We start from the raw sequence: 12,250 nt of genomic DNA, 5'->3' as shown, positions 1-12,250 counted from the left end.
TTGGCCTACTGACCTTGCCTAGAAATAATTACTAGTGAACATGAGGCAAGCCCTCGGCTAAACGTGTCGGTATATCTCATTGACCTTCACGATGACCTTATCAGGTTGGTACTAATATCATCTCCATTTTACTGATGGGGAAACCGAGACACGGAGCAATTTGATTGACTGAAGTCTCACGGGTCACATATTAAGAGCAACAGGATTTGAACCCAGTCTGACCGCAGGGCCTGTGCTCTTAACCATCATTCCACCGCCCTGCCTCCTGGTTGCACTTGCTCCAATCTGACCAGTGGAATTAGGTTGATAGTAAGCCTGTCTTCAGGAAGTTGTGCCGCCCTTGGAAATGGGATATCTCATCACTCATTTGCCTTCTGAGCGGACACAGAGTTCTCAACACTGACACTGCTCGGGAGCTGCAGTATCAACCGGGAGAGCAGTGTTAAAACACTGTTGAGCACAAAGCCACTCTGTAGGTGAGTTAACTAGAGAGCCCCAGATGGCACCACCTGTACCCATTCCCTTCACTTTAGGACTTTGTGCATCTTAAAGATTGCCCGTTGTGGCAAGCCTATTCCCTTTCCAAGAAGTTAAAGCTGAATGGGGGAAAACGTGTGTTCGGCCAGATGGAAAGGAGAGGGACTCCCGGAGAGGCACCAATTAAGATGTATTACCCCACGGAAAAGGTGTGGCTGGAAGAAGCTGGCAGTGAAGGACGGCAGCCTCTGTGAGGCAGATTGTTGGCTGATTACAGAGTCTGCACTGAGCTGATGCCAGAGTGAACACCCCAGTTTTTAAAAAGTTAATTTGAGCAAATAAGGAATTGGGGAATTGAATTCTAAAACTTTCTAAGTAGACCTGATTTCACCTCTGAAAAAGAGCATGAAAGACACGGAGAAGTAAGGCACTGATCGTAGGTGGCTCTCAGAGACCCTTAAGAATTCTCATTCCAAGTCAACTGAGTCCTTGGTCCAATACACATTTCATCGTTTCTGGCCAATGGAGGCCTCAGAAAAGGGGCTGGAAGTTAAAAACACAAAGCGTTCCTTTAATATAGGTTTTCTCAAATTCGCTGCCATACACTTGAAAAGAACATTTTGCAATTTGCTCTTTCTTACTTGTGTTTTTCCCAGTTAAATAAAGACTGAGAACACACAGCAATAAAGATTCAAACAAGGCCAAATATTTTATAGCAGAACATATTGGATCAAAACGCGTGGCCCTGAAAACATCAGTGTGCTTAGATTTCTTTGCTCATTTCCTTTTGCTACATGAAAGGGGATGTGAGTCTGCAAGAAATCCTATTTTAAACTTACTATTTTCACCAAAAACTCTCAATTCCCTGAAAAATTTATGTAGGTTGTTGATCTCTTGTTTTTATAGAAGCGTATAGATTATACATTTCACGTAAGTGAAAGGTCCAACGTAATACTCCTGACACATATTATTCATGGAGGTGATGTTTGCGTTCGTGTTCTTAAATTTTGAGTTTAAAGATGAACAAGACATAGAAATAAATATTCTATCATTTGGTTATGCACAGCAAGCATAGTACCTGCCTCCCACTTTTCTTTTTTTATTATTTTTTATTTTTTATTTTTTAATTTATTTATGATAGTCACACACACAGAGAGAGAGAGAGAGAGAGAGAGGCAGAGACACAGGCAGAGGGAGAAGCAGGCTCCATGCACCGGGAGCCCGACATGGGATTCGATCCCAGGTCTCCAGGATCGCGCCCTGGGCCAAAGGCAGGCGTCAAACCGCTGCGCCACCCAGGGATCCCCCACTTTTCACTTACGTGATATATGCTTGTTGCATTGGTTGAATGTCTTCTACAGGCTGAGGCTTGGGATAAAATACGAGGAAGGTGTAGTATCCCTGCTCTGAAAGGCTTCATAATCCAGTTAGGGCCAGAAGGCCTATATGGAAAAAGTCTAGCACACACCCTGTGTGTTTATAGCATGCAGTGAATACTTGCTGAGTGAGTGAATGAATGAATAATATTTGGGAATGGCAAAATCAAATACACCTCGAATGTTACAATAAGATGTTTCAAGAGTGTGATTATGTGTTAATAAAATCAAATACATCACTATACCATACCCGGGGCATTGTGAATCTGGCAAGTGGAGGTTGGTGCTTCTTTCCTCCCTGAGAGAAGTCACCGTATATAAAACAAATGGCTCCCTTCCTAACTTAGCACCTGACATAGATGCCTGAGTCTTGTTACCGTTCTGGGTTTAATCAGTGCCCCCATAGGGTCCCGAGGCCCCTCACAGGGTTCAGCCTCAGATGTAAAGAAGTAGGATTGGAGTCTAAGACAAAAGAAATTTTATTTTATTTTTATTTTTTTATAAATTTATTTTCTATTGGTGTTCAATTTGCCAACATAGAGAGTAACACCCAGTGCTCATCCCATCAAGTGCCCCCCTCAGTGCCCGTCACCCAATCACCCCCACCCCCTGCCCACTTCCATTTCTATCACCCCTAGTTCGTTAAAAGAAATTTTAAAAACTGGATTTGGATGGGTTTTTTTTTTTTTTGACAATTGCTGTCAAGTATTCATTTTTCCAATATAAAACAAAAAAGACTGTTCAACATCTCCATAAATGAAGAATAAAACGAGTCATTTAGAAAACTTCAGTTAGCCATCAGGAAAGACGTCTTAAAATATAAATCCTTCCCAGCAGTGTGTACGCTTAACCGTGGGACTCATCTAGAAACCGACAGCAAGTCATGCGGCTTGCAAGGTCGCCTGAGTATATCCCCTTCGTTAGATCAAAGTCTTATCGCCCGCTAACACCCCCCCCCAACCTACAGAAATTCTCGGACATTTAATATCTAGGAGTCAGGAAAATACGCTTGGAATCCAACTAGGTACAGCCGAACTCCGAGGAAAATGAGCGGCGGAGGGTCTAACGTCCTGGAATGACCATCACTGCCGTCGTTTATCGGCTAGGAGCTGAGCACTATTCTCATCATTGTTGACTCCACTTTACAGATGAGGAGACCGAAACCCAGAGGTTAAGTAATTGTCCCAAGGTCACGCTGCTATCAGATTTAATGCAGATTAATTCCTGAGCCTGAAAGTTCAACCCCTTGGGCACATCCAAATGAAGGACAGAGAGTACTGGGAACGCCAAGAACCGTTATTCCGTGATGTTAGAACACCCGCCTCCCTGATGACTTATTCTACTTAAAAAAAGAACAGGGGCTTTGGCATGACAATGGGTGGGAAATGGTCACAGGAGGGAAATGGCTCTAGTGGAAGCTCTTTCCAGTCCTTCCAATTGCTGATTCCGTTTCTGATAATCGTTTCATGGAAGTACAGACAAGGAGATTAGCACATCACTGACATATCTCAGGAACCCTCTGGGAGCTGCTGGCGGCGTTCGGGGCCAATCCCTTACTCCACAGGAATGAGAGAATAGAGATTGAGCAAGTGGGTGGAACAGAACAGAACTTACTTCCGGAAAATGAAGCAAAAGCCCTTTATCAGTTGGCCTCATGTCTTGGGGCCGCGAGCGCACGTGTCACGGTAACAGTTAGTCAGCTGGGCCATCCTGGGACACGTCCGGCTTTCTGTGAAGTCACATTTGTTAAAAGGAGGAAGAACTAGGTCGTGACTTTCACTTATCTCTTGAGACACGTGGGATGCCTTTGCTCTTACACCCTACAAAACAATAACTCGGAGACCTCTCGGTTTTGGCACCGGGTCCCCCTCTGGGACTTGGCGGTCCCCGGTGTGATTGTGCTCTTAGTCACTAGGTATCTAGATGCTGAGCGTGACTGCCGGGAGGAGGTCTCCTTAGGGTATGAAGGAAACTGAGTGCATTTTTTTTTTCCAGACAACCTTCATCAGGATCCCTCTTTAGAACCTGATTTCAGATCTTTGTGCTCTAAAGCACGCCGTCCGCTAGGTCACACGGGCAGGCAGAGGTGGCCTCAAAATGACAGCAAGGAAAGAAAGGCCTCTGGAAGGAGATTGGCTCCACACGCTGCTAGGTGACTGGTCGCAGCCGCCGGGCCGCTCCTCGCTGGACACTCCCAGTGGGGGCTCCACGACCTTCCTTCCACTCCAGACGCCAACGTGCGAGTGGCTCAGTGACCTCTGAGGACCCGAGCCGTAGGCGGCAAATAGCGTCGTGAGTCCACTGATAAGAAACTTTCCACTGAATTTCATGGTCAGCCTGCACACTACTTTGGAGGTGATGAGAGGAAAAGCCCATTTGGGGTGTCTTGTGAGGCCTTCCCTCCTCCTACACATGTCAGGACGGTGTCTTACGTGCTCAGGGTTGTTAGAGCCCCAAGAGCGGTGCGGTGCTTGTGTAGGAAAATGTCACCCTTGCACACTCAGCTCCTGTTGGTGACCACCGACTGCGCACTCCTTATGTAAGAGCGACCCCCGGCTTGTTGCTCCGACGTACGTTCTATTCCCTAATGACACGTAGGTTGACTCAGATAAAGTATTATCCTGAAATCTTTTTCCTTCTCCCCCTTCTTCCCATTTTTCTATTGTGCGCCTTCCTGGCGTGGCCATGCCTCTCCCTCGTACACCTGCCCGCACACTCCCCGCTCTCTCTCACAAAGCTCGCACGCTGGGACACACAGACGCACCCCCCACCCCAGGTAATAAATGGACCATTGAGTAATTCGTGGATAGTGTAGGTGACAGGATGACTATGAGACATACAAGGTTTGAAGTGCGACTTTAGCGTCTAACACTTTCTCAGAATTAAATACACCCTGAACTTAAACCTTAACATAACAACTTCTGCAAAATAAATGTCTGTAAGAAGAAAATGTTGCTGCGGACAGGATTTTAACATACTCGATTTTAATAAGTATTTTTTAAATATTATTTATTTATTTATTCATGAGAGACACAGAGAGAGAGAGAGAGAGGCAGAGACCCGGGCAGAGGGAGAAGCAGGCTCCATGCAGGGAGCCTGATGTGGGACTCGATCCCGGGACCCCGGGCTGAAGGCGGCACTAAACCGCTGGGCCACTGGGGTTGCCCAACATACTCGATTTTAATATCTTACTAAAAGGTTGTGATTCACACAGAGTCCACAGGAAACTCGCTAGTAACACGGGAGCCTCCACGGGAAAGAAGCTGAGGTCGGCAAGCGAGCACCCCTCAGGGCTTCATTTCTATTCTGCGTCTCCCGTCACTTTCCTCATCCTTCTGCCTTTTCATATTGGGTCAACAATCTTATCTTGAAATAGGATAAAAGTGTCCGATAGGCCTTATACTTGCCGCCAAGCATTAGTCACCCTGTGGTTCTCCACCAGTGAATCATCGGGCGTGGAAATGTGTCCTTTTCTCCGCGGAGAACAAGCTGAGTCAAGCCAATCTGTGGAGGAGGAGGAGAAGTTCCCTTTCCAAAGGGAGACGAGATGAGCAAATCCATCTCTCACCACTCTGCAGCCTTACGATAACATTGATGTAAGAAATTCTTATGTCGTTCTAAAATAAAGCACGTAATATATTTCAAAAGAGCTCCAGTCATCACCTTCCAGAGTAACCCTCTTTATTTACCTATTCAAATACATTAGGAAAGAATCTGTGTTTCGGCTACAAACTCACCTCTGTGGATGACATACATGTGCTCTTAGCAGCCACAAAGAATAAAGTCATCAAGTGTCTCAAGAGAGGGCTAGTATTTTGCGTAGGATCTCATCCTTCCCCCTTCTCCTAGAGATCCTATAGATTACCCTTTCTTCCCTGTTCTGTTTCTTCCTCTGAACTGAATTGTCCTATTGGCTTTTTTTTTAAGACTTATTTTTTTTAAACAGAGTCTTTTTTTTTAAAGATTTTATTTATTCATGAAAGACAGAGAGAGAGAAAGAGAGAAAGAGAGAGAGAGAGAGAGAGAGAGAGAGAAGCAGGCTCCATGCAGGAAGCCCAATGTGGGGTCGATAACAGGACTCCAGGATCACGTCCTGGGCCAAAGGCAGCGCTAAACCGCTGAGCCACCCAGGGATCCCTTATTTTGTTTAAACTCAATTAAAATATAGTGTATCATTAGTTTCAGATGTAGAGTTCAGTTATTCATCCATTGCATACAACACCCAGTGCTCATCACATCCCATGCCCTCCTCAATGCCCATCACGCAGTTACCCCATCCTCCCTCTCCCCTCCCCTCCAGCAACCCTCACTGTGTTGACGGTTGAATCTCTTATACTTTGTCTCCCTCTCTGATTTAAACCTATTTTATTTTTCCCTCCCTTGCCCTGTGGTCCTGTTTTGTTTCTTAATTTACATACATGAGTGAGATCATACGATAATTGTCTTTCTCTGATTGACTTATTCCGCTTAGCGTAGTACCGTCCAGTTCCACGCACGTCAGTGTGAATGGTAGGATTTCATCCTTTCTGATGGCTGAGCAACATTCCATTGTACCTAGACCACTGCTCTATCCATTCATCTGTCGATGGACCTCTGGGCTCTTTCCATAGTTTGGCTACTATGGACATTGCTGCTCTAAATATTTAGGTACAGGTGCCCCTTTGGTTCACTATGTTGTAACCTTTAGATAAATATGCAATAGTGCAATTTCTGGGTCGTAGGGCAGCTCTATTTTTAGCTTTTTGAGGAACCTCCATGCTCTTTTCCAGAGTGGCTGCAGCAGTTTGCATTTCCATCCACAGTGGGGGAGGGTTCCCCCGTCTCTACATCTTCGCCAACATGTTTTGTTTCCGGTCCTGTTAATTTTAGTCTTTCTGACTGATGTGTAGTGATGTCTCATTGTGGTTTTGATTCGTATTTCCCCGATGACAGGCGATTTTGAGCACTTTTTCATGTGCTTGTTGGCCACGTGTAGGTCTTCTTTGGAGAAATGTCTGTTTATATCTTCTGCCCATTTCTTGGCTGGATTGTTTGTACTTGGGTGTTGAGTTTGATACGTTCTTTATAGATCTTGGATACTAGCCCTTTATCTGCTAAGACATTTGCAAAAATTTTCTACCACTCTGTAGGTTGTATTTTGATTTTTTCAACTATATCCTTTGCTGTACAAAAGCTTCTTATCTTGATGAACTACCAAGTTCATTTTTGCTTTTGTCTCACTTGTCTTTGGAGTCGTGTCTAGCAAGAAGTTGCTGCAGCCAAGGTCGAAGAGGTCGCTGTCTATGTTCTCCTCTAGGATTTTGATGGATTCCTGTCTCACATTTAGGTCTTTCATGCATTTTGAGTTTATCTTTGTGTGTGGTGTAAGAAAATGGTCCAGTTTCATTCTTCTGCATGAGGCTGTCCTATCTTCCCACATCCTTTATTGAAGTGACTGTCTTTTTTCCATTCGATATTCTCTCCTGTTTTGTCAAAGATCAGTTGACCATTGGGTCCATTTCTGGGTTCTCTATTCTGCTCATTGACCTGTGTGTCTATTTTTGTGCCAGTACCACACTGTCCTGATGACCACAGCTTTGTAATAGAGCTTAAAGCCCTGCATTGTGATGCCACTAGATTTGGTTTTCTTTTTCAACATTCCTCTGGCTATTTGGGGTCTTTTCTGGCTCTATACAAATTTTAGGATTACTTGTTCCAGCTCTGAAAAAAAATCCATGGTATTTTGATGGTGATTGCACTGAATGTGCTGATGGCCCTGGGGAGCATAGACATTTTAACAATATTTATTCTTACAATCTATGAGCATGGAATGTTTTCGCATCTCTTTGTGTCTTCCTCAATTTCTTCCATCAGTGTTCCTTAGTTTTCAAAGTGTAGATCTTTACCTCTTTGGTTAGGTTTATTCCTAGGTATCTTATGGGTTTTGATGCGATTATACGTGGGATCAATTCCTTGATTTCTCTTTCTTCAGTCTCATTGTCGGTGACTAGAAATGCAACTGATTTCTGTGCACTAATTTCATTTCCTGCCACATTGCTGAATTGCTGTATGAGATCTAGCAATTTTTTGGTGGAGTCTTTTGGATTTTCCACATCAAATATCTTGTCATCTGTGAAGAGTGAGAGTTTGACTTCTTTGCCAGTTTGGATGGCTTTTATTTCTTTTCATTGTCTGATAGCTGAGACTAGGCCTTCTAGTACTATGTGAACAACAGTGGTGAGAGTGGACATCCCTGTCCTGTTCCTGATGTGAGGGGAAGAGCTTTAAGTTTCCCCACACACACACTGAGAATGATATTCTTTTTGGGCTTTCCATAGATGGCTTTTATGATATTGAGGTATGTTCCCTCTATCCCTACGTTGTGGAGAATTTTAATCAAGAAAGGATGCTGTACTTTGTCAAATGCTTTTTCTCCATCAGTTGAGGGATCATATGGTTCTTGTCCTTTCTTTGATTAATGTGATCTATCACATTGATTGATATGTGGACATTGACCCATCCTTGCATCCCAGGAATGAATCCCACTTGTTGTGGTGAATAATCCTTTTGATGTACTGTTGGACCCTATTGGCTAGTGTCTTGGCGAGAATTTTTGCATCTATATTCATCAGGGATATTGATCTGTAATTCTGCTCTTCACTGGGATCTTTATCTGGTTTGGGAATCAAGGTAATGCTGGCCTCATAGAGCCAATTTGGAAGTTTTCTTTCCATCCTCTTCAGAGGAATAGGTGTTAATTCTTCTTTAAATGTTTGGTAGAATTGCCCTGAAAGGAAATTGAAGCAGTAATCAAAAAACTTCCAACAAACAAGAGTCCAGGGCCAGGTGGCTGCCATTGGCTTTCACTCAGCGAAAGTGCCTTACACTCTCCTTTTCTCCACCTGCTGCCCTGCCTCTTGCCTCCTCTAAGACAAAAGGAAGTGTCAATGCTCACTCTGTATATCTTTGCCTCTTTCTCCTCCTGACCAGACCCTCTCTAAGCTGCCTTCTAAATCCTTTGTCCCTGTGCTCTCTGGAGTCAGGCAGGTTCAGGCAGGTAAGTCTCGCATGTACAGTGTGCTTCAATCCTTGCTTTATGGACTTTGAGCAGCATTGAGTTCTGCTAACCAGTTCCTCCTCCTTCCAGCATTTTCCCTTTTTAACTGTGTGATGCAGCACTGCAGTCTCCCTCCTACTCTCCAAATAGTCCTTTCAGCCCGCTTTCCAGGCTGCCTTCCTCCATCCAGACTCTCATTGCCGAGACCCCTCTCCTTTTCACCCTACAACCTCTCCCCAGTCAATCTTCACTGGGTCCACAGCTCAACAGCCCCTTCTCTGTGACAGCTTCTAATGTCTATCTGCGGTGCTTGCCACTCCTCCACCTCTGGATTTGCATCTCGCATCACTTACTTGGCTGCCTCAAAAGCATCTCAGGCTCATTTCATTTCAAATAATCATTTGAAATGAGGAGGGGTCCCTCCCTCACCCCTGAAAAAGACTAAGTTGTCTTCCAGCATTCCCTTTATGAGTAAACACATCAATCATTCCACTGTAGCAGTCAGAGACCCACTGCCCTCTCCCTACCTCCACCCAGCCCCTCACTTAGCATTATGGATTTGACCTTCTCAATGGCTCTCAACCCTGTCTGTCTCTCTCCATCACATAGAGCAAGATAACATCACCTCTTCCCTAAAATAATGGAAAAAGCCTCCTAAATGAGCTACTCAACCCTGCCAGCTGGCCTCCCATGATACAACAAGAACAATCTCTTCAAAACACAACTCAGATGATGCTACTCCCCTGCATGAAACCTTAAAACAACTTCCCACAGGTCTTAGTTTAAAGACCAGACTGTAACATGCCCCTCACAGCCTCACATGGTCTCTCCCATCCTCTGCAGCAGCATCTTGTCCCATATGTCATCTATTCTCTCTCTCTGCTCAGGCTAGGAGGATCTTCTTTCAGTTTCCCATACACACCTTGCTTGCTTCTTCCTGCCACTGGGTTTTCGTACGGAGTGCAGTTTCTCCTCTGTTCATCTGGTTAATAGAGATTTTAGCTTTTCCCATTACAATTCAAATTCACCACCATGGGGAAGCCTTCTGTGACCTCCATGATAACAAGGGTCTTCAAAACCTTCAAAGCCTTCTTCTCACGACAATCTTTACACCTGCTCTCTTGTTTTTTGTTTTTGTTTTTTACATGTGGTTATTTGATTAATGTCTATTTCCTCTGGTAAATAGTAAATTCTATGAAGGGAGCCCTCCTCATCCATCCACCTTCAGCCCCTAGCACAGAATGCTCAATAAATATTTGTCAAATAAGTGAACATCCAAAGTTTGTATCTTCTCAGAGAATTTTCAGTAAAATTTTTCTCAGGCAAATGATGACAAAAAACAAATTAATGAATTCACAGTGTTTCATTTTAAGAGACAAAGATAATTCGTATTATAACATTTCTGGTGTAATTTTTGTGCCAAACGTATTCTTTTGAATTAACAGTATCTTCCTAAATAAGTTCTTTTCAAAGTAATATGAGAGCAGAGAGAGAGATGGCATACATGTATACGTGTTACAGATCAAGTTTCCAATGTAGACATTGTAAGACTTCTATTTATTACCAAAAAGTTGGAACCACAACAGATGGAACTTGTGTTAAATCATTCCACAAAAGCATTGTAGAGAACACCTTAGGATGTTCTAATACAGCAGCAATGTACAGGAAGCTGGGACGATGGCTAGGATGTGTTCAACTTGAACAATGCAAACAAGCTGACAAGTATGTCAGATGGATTTTTCCCTCTGCAAGGGAAGCAGCTCCACAGTCCACAGGCGCGTGAGAAAGCCCTCAACATTTACAAGCGTGCAAATCCAACTCTGCCAGCAAGACCCATCCACGAGCTCGTATTAACGGAATGGCAGTGTGAGCCCAACATAAGAAATGTGTCTGGAACCCTTCCTCATTCAAAATTCCATCCTAAAATTGAGCGATTATCTTCATTCACTTCCACTGCCCCTGATCATTTCCCATTGACCCCTACTAGTCATTACTGGGCAAGTCCAGGCCAGTCTTCCTTGATAGCTGCCATAAAGGCACAAAGGTGATCGTGCTTGCTGCACAAAACTACTGAACAGGTTACCTTCTTAGCAAGTAGCTGATACAATAGTAAGCCAAATTCCACGAATATTGATTCTGAGCATTTTTTCTGTTAACGCTATTGATTTAAGCCAAGGACGTGCCTGCTACCTCATACTGCTATCCTGTTTTTTAATTTCATGGAAAGGTTATAACAATTTTCTTCCCATTTTTGGTTTTGCAGTTTAACTGTTTTGTGTATTATGTGACCTGTTACTGTCATTTGCCATGAGGCTGCTTTCATTTCCTAGAAGTTCTTGGGCTACAGGAGAATCACCTAGGGATCTTATTAAAAATGTAAGGTCCCTCACCCCACCCTAAAAATATGATTCAAAAGGTTTGGGCGGTACCTTGGAAGGTGCATTTCAACAAACCAGCAAGTAACTCCAATGTAGGTGGCCTCAGAACAGTCTGGAAAACATTGTTCTATGGGCTTATAAAATAGCAGTTCTGAGGCTCCTGTAGATCGACATTTCCATGACTGATAGAGAAGCCTAGAAAGCATACTACGTTTTGACAGGTATAAAATTATTGAGGAGGGAAGCCATTCAGTTATATGTGGAAGTGTGCTCAAAGGGCTGCTGTCAAATGGAGTTTGTCTGTCCTATTCTGGACCCTCGGCATCTTGAAGGATGTTTCGAAACCTATGCTGGATTGTACCTCCTGCTTCATTTACTACAGATAAAGAAATGTGGCACTCCAAAATAACGCCTAGATGTTCATTAGAAACATACCATTCGTGATGATCCTTAGTGATTTCAAAAACCACAGACACTCAGTTTACTAAATGTGACTCCTATAACCTCCTCATTTAATGCTTCTATCCTTCTTTAAGCATCTCCTCTATAATTAGAGTTGCCTTTATTAGAACTGACACATTACAAAAAATAGGTAAAACTGTGAAAGGGAATTCAAGTAAATCTCAGTGCATACAAAGAAATTCCTCACAGACTGTATAGGAGTTATAATTCCCAGAAGCAGTAATTTCAAGGGAAATTTTTTTTAAAAAATGCATTTTCTCTGTTCTTATTCAGAAAACTAAGTATTTGACATTTATATATTTTTTCTTCCAGAATATGCCTTCTTTTGAAGGTATATGTATCTTTAACAATCAGGAAAGAATATCTAAGAACTCACATATCACAAATGAAATTCATGGCAGTCTCCATTATGGGTTATTCATGCACAGCACAATGTTTTCGAGACAAAAGTTACATAATCCAAAAAACATACAGTATCAGGGAGTTCTGAGTCTCTGAGTCTGGATGGAAGTCACTGCACA

General features: G+C 43.3%; 1 protein-coding gene across 3 annotated transcripts in view; it reads left to right on the top strand.

Moving 5' to 3' along the window:
* Window positions 1–12,250, top strand: part of VEPH1 (ventricular zone expressed PH domain containing 1) — a 226,118-nt gene that overhangs the window by 201,664 nt on the left and 12,204 nt on the right. The window lies entirely within an intron of this gene.

Source organism: Vulpes lagopus, chromosome 19, assembly GCF_018345385.1.
Source record: "Vulpes lagopus strain Blue_001 chromosome 19, ASM1834538v1, whole genome shotgun sequence".
Taxonomy (NCBI): Eukaryota; Metazoa; Chordata; class Mammalia; order Carnivora; family Canidae; genus Vulpes; species Vulpes lagopus.
Note: the sequence above shows the minus strand (reverse complement) of the source record. Positions and strands in the feature narration are given on the sequence as shown.